This window comes from Tasmannia lanceolata, unplaced genomic scaffold (assembly GCF_043159265.1).
Source record: "Tasmannia lanceolata isolate RefF3 unplaced genomic scaffold, GAP_Taslan_0.1 ptg000005l, whole genome shotgun sequence".
Taxonomy (NCBI): domain Eukaryota; kingdom Viridiplantae; phylum Streptophyta; class Magnoliopsida; order Canellales; family Winteraceae; genus Tasmannia; species Tasmannia lanceolata.
In genome coordinates, this window is record NW_027518682.1 from 11119969 (window position 1) to 11130004 (window position 10036).

General features: G+C 38.3%; 1 pseudogene; it reads left to right on the forward strand.

Moving 5' to 3' along the window:
- Positions 1 to 8377: 8377 nt before the first annotated feature.
- LOC143877475 (NDR1/HIN1-like protein 1 pseudogene) lies at positions 8378 to 9341 on the forward strand (annotated as a pseudogene).
- The last annotated feature ends 695 nt before the right edge of the window (positions 9342 to 10036 follow it).

Below are 10036 nucleotides of genomic sequence, written 5' to 3' on the forward strand. Positions count from 1 at the left end.
TGTTGTCCCGGGACGGCACGGCACGTCACGGGCCGCGGACTGTGGGCTGTGCCATGCTTAAGCTCAACCTTATTCATGCCGGCACGGCCTGTGGCCCATTCGGGCCGTGCGGGCTGTCATTTTTCGTGCGGCCCATTTGCCACCTTGGGTGCCATCATCTAAACATAAGCTGTGAATGGTCCTCAAACCGCACCTTATCTTAGGCCGTATCAAGGGTATATTCTATCATTTTACAGGTAAGGGTAAGGGTGGAGAGAGTGCGTGTGTTGTAGTATTTTCGTCATTCCACAGGGTGGGAGCACTTTTGCAATTTCGGAAAGCTATTTTGCACCTCACTTTTGTAGGAGAGAACAGCCACTCAGGCTCACTTTTAGCAGATTGTCTTATTCATTTAATTATATTCATCATAGGTGGTTGTTCTCTCCTGCAAAAGTGAGCCCCAGAATTGCCTTGCAAATCCCCTGTAACATAAGATGTAATAAAATCCGATAAACCCACATGAGTGGAAGTTACAAAATTTATGGGTGGTTTACAGGACGTATAATTATAAGGGCCTTTGTGCGAAAGCCCCTAGCAAATCCCTAATAACAATAGTAATAGCAATAATGCTATGATGGGCCAATGTAACAAGATGATGAACACTCGGAATATGCAGGTGAATGAAAGTATACGCATCTTTCCTTCTTATTTTCTCCACTTAATCAACCTTTTTAAGACTGATAGTGGGAAAATGACAGGCTATTTGAAATATGACTACCCAACACTCCCTACAGCATATAGACTAGCCATCCTTTTTTTATTGATTTTTTAGCTAAGTTTGTTGTTATTGGCTTTGCTTAGGAAAAACTAGGGAGACTAACAATGAGACAAACAGTACATAATAAAAGGGAAACTTATCTCTCCTCTACATAGGGGTACAACATGGTACCGGATGGGTCGAGTTGAGGGCACTGCTAGACCAACTTGAGGTAGTATTCCCTCAACCCTAACTCAAGCCTCGGGCTGAGGAGGGTCAACCAATGCCCCTATATCTCTACACCCTAACTCGATCCATCTGACCCATTTTTTTCCAAATCGGGTTGGGTTGCCCTAGGGGGGGATAAAATACAAAAAGATACCCTTATGATTTTGAATATCGCAATAAAATTCTAGGATTGCATTGGGTTGGCCTCAACCCTATCCCGACCTGGAATTAAATCGGGTTGGGTTTTCTCAATCTAAACCCGACCCGAGAAAATGCCAACCCAACTCGAGCCAAAATTGGGTTGAGCCCGACCCAAGCTGCATCCCTACCTATTCTAATTGCTATTGGTGGATGAAGCTATGGACCCACGACTGTGAATGAGAAGCCAAAAGATTCGAGCCTAGCCATTTTCCTCTCTTTCCTTGAAAGAAGATGAGAAGAATATCCTTCAAAATGCACAAGGAATAAGCTTTCCACACACGATTTTATCATCCATCTTTATATGTAGCCTCTCTACCTCTGTTTTTTCTCTTTTATAGTGGCAACAAAAGAATGGTTTGTAAACCAAAAATTTCTCAACTGACATCTCAAGCTCTGTTCACTCAAGCCTCACAAAAACCATGCGTCCTTTGCCAAGTGATTGTTTGGTTTTGTTGGTATTGAAGTATAGATGATTAAATAAAACCAACTCTAACAGCTTAAGGCCCTGTTCTTTTAAAATTATGGCAACAGATGGTGAGTGCCAAACTGATTAATGGAATCAAATTTAAATGTAATTTTGAGTCTTATAATAGGTTTGGGAACACAATCGGTTGTCATAATTAATCTTAATTGAACATGGCCTGGGCTTTTAGACAGGGGCGGAGCCAGGAATTTACACTGGGGGGAGAGCATGCCCACTAAACTAGCCAATCATTCATGTACAGCCATGCAAATGAAAGGGACTTTGCTAGTCATTGGGGGGCCATGGCCCCCCTCATGCTATATCTGCCTCCGCCCCTGCTTTTAGAGTAATCGGTTGTTACACGGTTGGATTCTCCAGGACCCCTTTTCTTTTTCCTATCTCTTTCCGTCTCTCTTTTTCATTTTTATGTTTGGGGCTTTCTGCCTTCAGAATCTCCCTTACATGAAGTGTTCTTTCTTTATTTTATTCCTGTCACTTTAGGTGTTGTCCCTTTTCACTGAACATGAATACTGAATTACAAGGTATCCTAGTTTAATATTCAAAACCCATTCTGAATACTGGGGTTTCCAAGCTTCTAAAAGGATCTCTGTTAGGGCTTTATGGGTGCAACTAGCTGATAAGAGTCAGATAACTGTTACCTAAAAAGAGACCCTTTTTGGGTGGCAGCTGTAGATCACCTTCCTCAGGGGGATATCCTTAGCTTGTGTGGTTTGCTAACTGCCTAGCAACCTTTCTAGCTTTTCGGCATCTATTGGACTGAAAATATATATATATATATATATATATATATATATATATAATGGGGCTCTTGGCACTAAATAGTGGGTGCTGGTATAAACACCCTTTTAATTAGGCATGATACTCATTTCAATTTGTCCTCTAAGTATATAAAAGTATAGGAGATTGATAAATCTACACCTTTTTTTTAATGTGGACCACCCCTTTCAAGTGATTCTTTAACTAAAGAAAGTGGTGGTACAAAGACTACAAGGTGGTGACCATGGTAAAAAGAAAAAGAAGTATCATCAACACACACACACACACCCCCCCCCCCCCCCCCCCCCCCCCCAAAAAAAAAAAAAAAAAAAAAAAAGGCAAATCAGTTACTGAAAATTGAGACGGTGCAAAATGCATAAAGTTATGGGGGTGAATACCAATTTCCCTTGAATACCTGTTTTTGTAGACACCCTTTGAATTAGGAATGACACCCTTATCAGCTTGTCCTATATGTAGAAAAGTAAAGGAATAGCAAATCAAATGTGACAAATGTTCATGTTCAATTGTGTTTGAATTTATGGATGTCATATTAAGAAAATCTTTTTATAAGCAAAATTCATAGGTTTCCTTTTCCTTTTCTTCCTTTTGTTAGGATTGAATCCGTCAACTTTATGATCTAAATAATTGCTGGTCATTAGGTAGGCTTAAACCTACATGCACATATTTTATCACTATTAGAAGGTCTTCACATCTGTGTAGTCTTTAAAAACCTTTTACAAATTTAAAAATTATAAGTACTAACAGACTACCAGTTACTCATAAATCTTGCATTTTAAGCTTAGAAAATTGAAACCTATGAGGATGATTAGAGAGCGCATGAGAGCAAAAGGAAAGCAATGGACAAAAGTTTGGTAGGGCATCAAATAATAGAGGTTAAAAAGATCCTTTGCTTTCCAAAGTCCTCATAATCAATGGCCTCAAATTTGGCTTAGAAGACAAGGCAAAAGTAAAGGTTGCTGTCACGCCCTACATCACCCACCATGAAACACATTTCTCTTTTCTCAACCATGAAAGTCACACCTTAACCTTCTTTTTTCATTCGAAACAGCTAGGCAGTGAGTCACTTTTACGATCAATGGTAAAAGGCAAAATTTGAGTCATGCAAGGTGGCGTGTATCACCCGCGTGGTCTTGGTAGTTGGTACCATCTCAAACGGATATCTCATCTGTAAGATAAAGCAGTCTTTCCCACACTGATAGATGTCCTTGGATAAGTTGTTCCCTGGGATTGGCTATTTAGCTTGGATAATTTTATCTTAGATACACACCTCTTTACGGTTGGCTACACTCATGGTTTTAAATTTCGACCGAAATCGGAAATTTCGGACCGAAATCCGACCGAAATCGGTATTTGGCGAAATTAGAAATTTCGCCATTTCCGAAATTTCGAGAAAATGCATTTTTTTATTTTTAAAAAAAAGCATTACAAAATTTCGGCCGAAATTTCAAAATTTCTACTGGGAATTTCGAACGTGAGTACCAAATTTCAACCGAAATTTCTATTTTTCGGTAGTCCGAAACCGGTACCGAAATCGAAATTTTAAACCTTGGCTACACTACATTTATAATATTCCTTACATATTGGGTTGTTTTCTATACGAACGGAGGATAGGAAGACTATCCAAGAATAAAAAGCCTGGGTTTATGTTATTCTTGATAGATATGGTCCACTATGTTCATGTGGACCTTTGTTGTTGGATATAATTTTGGAGAAAAACTTATCGATAGCTAATCCCAAGAGTTTCTTCTCCAAATATTTTTTTAGGGTTTTGTTAACGCATCTAGGGCATTGGTTAAGCATCATTTAATGACTATTGGGAACATGATTTTACATGTACTTTGATGAGAAAATCTCAAAACGGGTGTAAAAGTATAAAAGTACGTGCAATATCATGTTCCCAATAGTCATTAAATGATGCTTAACCAGTGCCTCGTTAACAAATATGAGTGCTGAGTGGGACAGAAATTGTTGGTTGACAAAAATGGTCTATATTCAATGTGCGAAGAGCCCTTTCATTGAGCAATTAGAATTGTCAAACGATGTAATCTCAGAATGGGCCCAGATAATGTGTGGGCCAGATTACATCCACATGCACCGTATATGTATTTTCAGTCAGGGACGCGAATTGGAAGAGCTCTTTCTATTTTTCGTGAGATGTGAAGATAATAGTAATAATTAACGAAGCTGATTATAGAAAGGGAAATGGTGTTTCCACCCAAGTTTTCTCTTTTCCTAAAAAAATTAGACATAGAAAAAGGTTTGGAAGAGTGGAAATGCAATCATCCTTCTTAGAAAATGACAAATAAAAGGTGATGGCGAGAGGGCGTGGAAATATCATTTAATGGAATAGAACAAAATATCCCAAAACTCTATGTAGGTTGGTGAAACAGGCGAACAGTACTCTATGTAGATTCTCGAAGCCAAAAGTTTGTTGGACTGGAGCTTCTACTAGCGTATATTTCCAAAATGGTAGGTCCCATGACGTGTTTGACCGGAAAAGATACATAAAATAAAAATTGCGTTTTCTTTTCCTAAGAAAGTGATGCAACCAAATAGATGAAGAAGGCATGGTCCAACTGCCACGTGTAGGGAGATCCAGTCAATGAGTATAGTTGGCCAGTACAAGTCGAGCATATTGCGCTTGATCCTATCCTCATCAAACGATTCTAGACCGTTGATAAATCAAGATTAATTTTGTGTTTCTCTATCTTGGAACTGAGATCTTCGTTTGGCACCAAACTTGGACCCACTAGGAGGCCATGTGATGGCCCATTTGATCAATGGTCCTGATCACCAAATTATGTCTTGTTTACAATAAATCATAGTAGTTTCTATTTATTAAGACTAAAATTGTCTTGCTAGATGATCTATTAGGCCCTGTTTGTTTTGGATTTTGAGAACCCATTGCTTGTCCCAAACTGATTATTGAGTCCAACAATTAGTTGTGGACTCACAAATTGTTACCGAAATCCTAACCAAACAGGAAGGGCTCGTTTGGATACCCCTTGGATTTGGATTTTCAAAATCCATGGATTTGAAATCAAGAATTTTAAAATTCACAAATTTATAAATAATGCGTTTGGATGACCACGTATAGATTTGGATTTCAAATCTAAATTATTATTTTTTGTTTGGATGCTCATTGGATTTGAATTTGAAATCTAACAAAACCAAAAAGCCCTAAAATACTTGATATTGGGGCATTTCAACATTTATTCATGATCCAGGGGTATTCTAGTCATTTTATCCTGTATGGGGGTATTTTGATAATTTTTTATGTAATAAGGGTGTTTTAGTCATTTTCCATGACTCAGGATATTTGGTCATTTTCACCCGGTATAGGTGTATTTCGGTCATTTTGCATGATCCGGGGGTATTCTAGTCATTTTACCTAATATGGCGTATTTTTTATATTTTTATCTCATGAGGGTATTTTTAGTCATTTTTCATGAGCCATATGTCATTTTTACTTGATATAGGGGTATTTCGATAATTTTCCATGATCTTGGGGTATTTTAGTCATTTACCCTATATGAGGTTATTTTGATCATTTTATGTCATCAGGGTATTTTAGTCATTTTGCACGATTTGAGGTATTTTGTCATTTTTACCTGGTATATGAGTATTTCTAGTCATTTTACCTAATATGACGTATTTTTATTATTTTTATCTCATATGGTATTTTTAGGCATTTTAGTCATTTTTTATGAGCCATTGGTCATTTTTACTTGATTTAGGGATACTTTAGTAATTTTTTATGATATTGAGGTATTCTAGTCATTTTACCCTATATGAGGTTATTTTGATCATTTTTATGTCATAAGGGTATTTTAGTCATTTTGCACGACTCGGGGGTATTATGTCATTTTTACCTGGTATAGGGGTATTTCGGTCATTTTGCCTTACTCTGGATTTTCTAGTCATTTTACCTAATACGATGTATTTTGATCAGTTTTTAATGTCATGTGGGTACTTAAGTCATTTAACACTTTTTTGGTACATTTTGGTTATTTTAACCCCTTACGGGTCAGATTTAGATTTATAAATAACCTCTCGCAGAAAGGATTTATAAATCCAAAAAATTATCTTAACATGCGGACTTAGTAAATCTTGTGGATTTCACTCAAATCCAAATCCAAATGTCATAAAGGCTTGCCAAACTCCGAATTTGGATAAATCCAAATTCACCTCCAAATTCAAATCCAAGGGGTATCCAAACGAGCCCTTAATTATATTACGAATTTTTAGATCCATGATTTTTGAAAATAAGAGAAAACAGAGCTGAAGATAAAAGCATTTCTCCTTTATGACTCTTTTCCCAACTAGCTAAATATTCATTCTAAGCACGGATTTAGAGATACTAACTTTAAGAAAGTGAAAAACATGCTGAAAAGAGGATCACAGATGAATAAAAAAAAGGTACGCATGTGGCTGTTCTCTCGCGCAACAGCCGGCCGCGAAATCCCATTCGCGAGGGTACCTAGGAAATTCCACAAAATAGTACAACCATAAGAAAAGGCTAAGAAAGTTTACCTTCGAATGACAGAGTGACAAGAGAAGACCCAATATTCTATATTAGTCACTATCCTAAGCTAAAACTTAAAAATCTGATCCGAGCCAACCTGACCTGAAAAACTATCTCGGGTTTATGAAAATTAGGTTTTCCCCAAAAAAGAAAAACACGACCCGACCCGTATCTAGGGTAGGGAAGGTTCAGCAGAAGAAGTCAACGAGCCCATCCTAAGATAATTTCTAGGATAGGGAGCAGTGTTTAAAACTCCTGGACTTGACAAGGGAGTCTCCCGAGTCGACTCCTTTTTACCTTGGCCACGTTCCGTATTGCACCACATCCGCATTCTGCGTTTTGCCCTACATAGTCAATAAACTCCTTTAACTCTCCAAATTATGACCGCGTCAACCTCGTTTTTGGCCACATCCTCGACGAGTCGACAAGGGTTTTTCTTAGCCGCGTTTCGTGTTACATCCGCATTTTTAAACACCGGTAGGAAGGACTCCGAAAAAATTGACGTGCCCAACCCGAGTTGCAACCCGAGTTACTTCTTAAGTCATGGAATGAAGTGATAATTTGAGATAGATTCTGATCAAGAGCTTCATAGGCTGAGTAGCGATTGGATGGTGGAGATGGTTAATTCAATGAGTTCAATTTCATAAACAATTATTTTTGGTAGGTCACACCGGTCATACAGGTTGACGATAAGCTTCTTTATTTAATGGCATGCGGGCTTCTTTATATAATGGCACGCGGGGCGAAGTAGTGTGGAAAAATCAATGCTTTTATGATAAAATTTTGAGTAAAATAACGACCATATTTTGATAATGGCACTACTCTGTTATACACTTTTAAATTATATTTTTTCACGGCTCTTACAATACTAAAGATGCTATCAACCTCCAATTATGGTCGTGCGGACAGTGGTTAACACTTAACAGATCAAGAATCGAGGATTTGCAGGTGATAATGGGATGGACTCGTTCTCTTAAATTGGATCAATGAATCCGATCAAGTACATGTGGCAAAAGTTGGCCCCACATGGTGACTCTTAAAAAGGACCCACCCTATTACATATACGTTTCCTTCTTAATATAAATCATTATTAGATTAATTAATATATTTCTGCTTCATAAATCCTTTCAATTTTGACTTGTTGACTCCATAAATGGGATTTACTAGGCATGCAGTTTCGTGGAAAGCCATTTCGAGGCTGGCTTTTGCATGTGAGAACAGCCACACACGTTAACTTTTTCAAAGAATTTGTCCTATTCATTTAATTCATCTGTGATTGTCCTCACATGCAAAAGCCAGCCCGCTTAGTAAATCCCTTCATAAATACACTACGAGGGGCTGTCCTGAGTAAACAAAATTGACATTAATTTGAGATAAAGATGTATGAAAGACCATATACCTCATTTCCAAAAATCCCAAGTCACTTCATTACCCCACCGTCCAAACACTCCTCTATTTGAACCCCCTCTCTCTGTCTCCTTCTATCTCAATCCACTCCCCTCTCTCCTCGTTCCCGATTCTTCAACCCCTCGTCGCCGGAAATCGCCATGTCAGCCAAGGACGATCCCTGCACCAAGCACCGGCGCCGGAGAATCTACCGCCGATGTTTCGCCACGTTCCTCACCTTCATAATCCTTGTCCTATTCGTAGTCTTAGTAGTCTGGCTGGTCCTCCGTCCCACAAAACCCCGTTTTGTCCTCCAAGACGCAACCATTTACCAATTGAACCTCTCCTCCCCAGATCTCCTCACCTCCGTTCTCCAAGTCACCATCAATTCTCGAAACCCTAACGATCGAATCGGCATATACTACGACCGACTCGACGTTTACGCGTCTTACCGTAACGAACAAATAACTCTCGCCACCGTTTTACCGCCCAGCTACCAAGGCCATAACGATATAATCATTTGGTCTCCTTATCTTAACGGCGCTAACGTCCCCGTTTCTCCTTACCTTATTAATGCTATAAACCAAGACCATAGCACTGGATATTCGTTAGTCAACGTTAAGATTAACGGACGTCTCCGTTGGAAAGTCGGATCATGGACCTCTAATCATTACCACATCAACGTTAATTGCCCGGCTTATATGAGGCCCGATAGCAAGAACGGAAACAACCTCCGTTTACAGTTCCCCGTCGGCTGTTCCGTTGATGTGTGACGGTGATCGTTGACGGTTTGTTTCTATTTCTTATTCTCTACTTGACGCCGTTAGTGTTGTTTTTGGGTTTTCTTTTGTCTTTTACGGATATAATTTGAGATCTGTACATTTTATTTACAGAATAAGGTTTTGAAGAAAATGGAAAAAAAAAAAAAAATGTACTGTTATCAAAGTGTATTATTTTAGTTACAAGTGGAGTATAATCTATAGAAAATAAGTCGGATTGGAGCTTATGGTTTCCTATTTTTCCATTTTTTATCATTAAAAAAAGGGAAATGTCATCAGCAAACACAGCCTTATTTTGATATTTCCACGAACCCACCTGTCTTTTCTTCTTTAATTGGCTTGTGAGAGCTTTTTTAGGAAATGTAATAACCTTTTGGCAACTTTTCAAATACTAAAAGACAAGATGTTTTGTGAAAATATCAAAATATGGTCGTGGTAATATCGTTTCCCTAAACAAATGGTGTCTTATTTTTCCATTTTTATTAGTAATATTTGGAAATTTTCAGAGCGATCCATTTCTTGAAATGCCCGAAATACCACTGTAATTAAACGGCCGTATTCCCCCTGAAGCCTCAACTGGAGGAAAGATATTTTGGTATTTATGAGGTGAGGATAAAGCCTAGAGGTTTGCATGATTTAGGATAATGATATTGGCACTACTGTGTTTTAGTAATTGCACAAACTCTTCTTGTCTTTTCTTTTTTAATTGGGCATTGAGAGCATTTTGAGACAGCTGTTCAAATATTAAAAGACTAGATGAGTCAGTGTAGTGTCAATATCAGCAACCTTTCCATTTTTATCAGTAATTGTTGAACATTTGGAATTTTTTATCTACAGGTGGAATATAATCTATAGAAAATAAGTCGGAGCGGAGCTTATGGTTTCTTGAAATGACCGAAATACTACTGTAAACGGGCGTG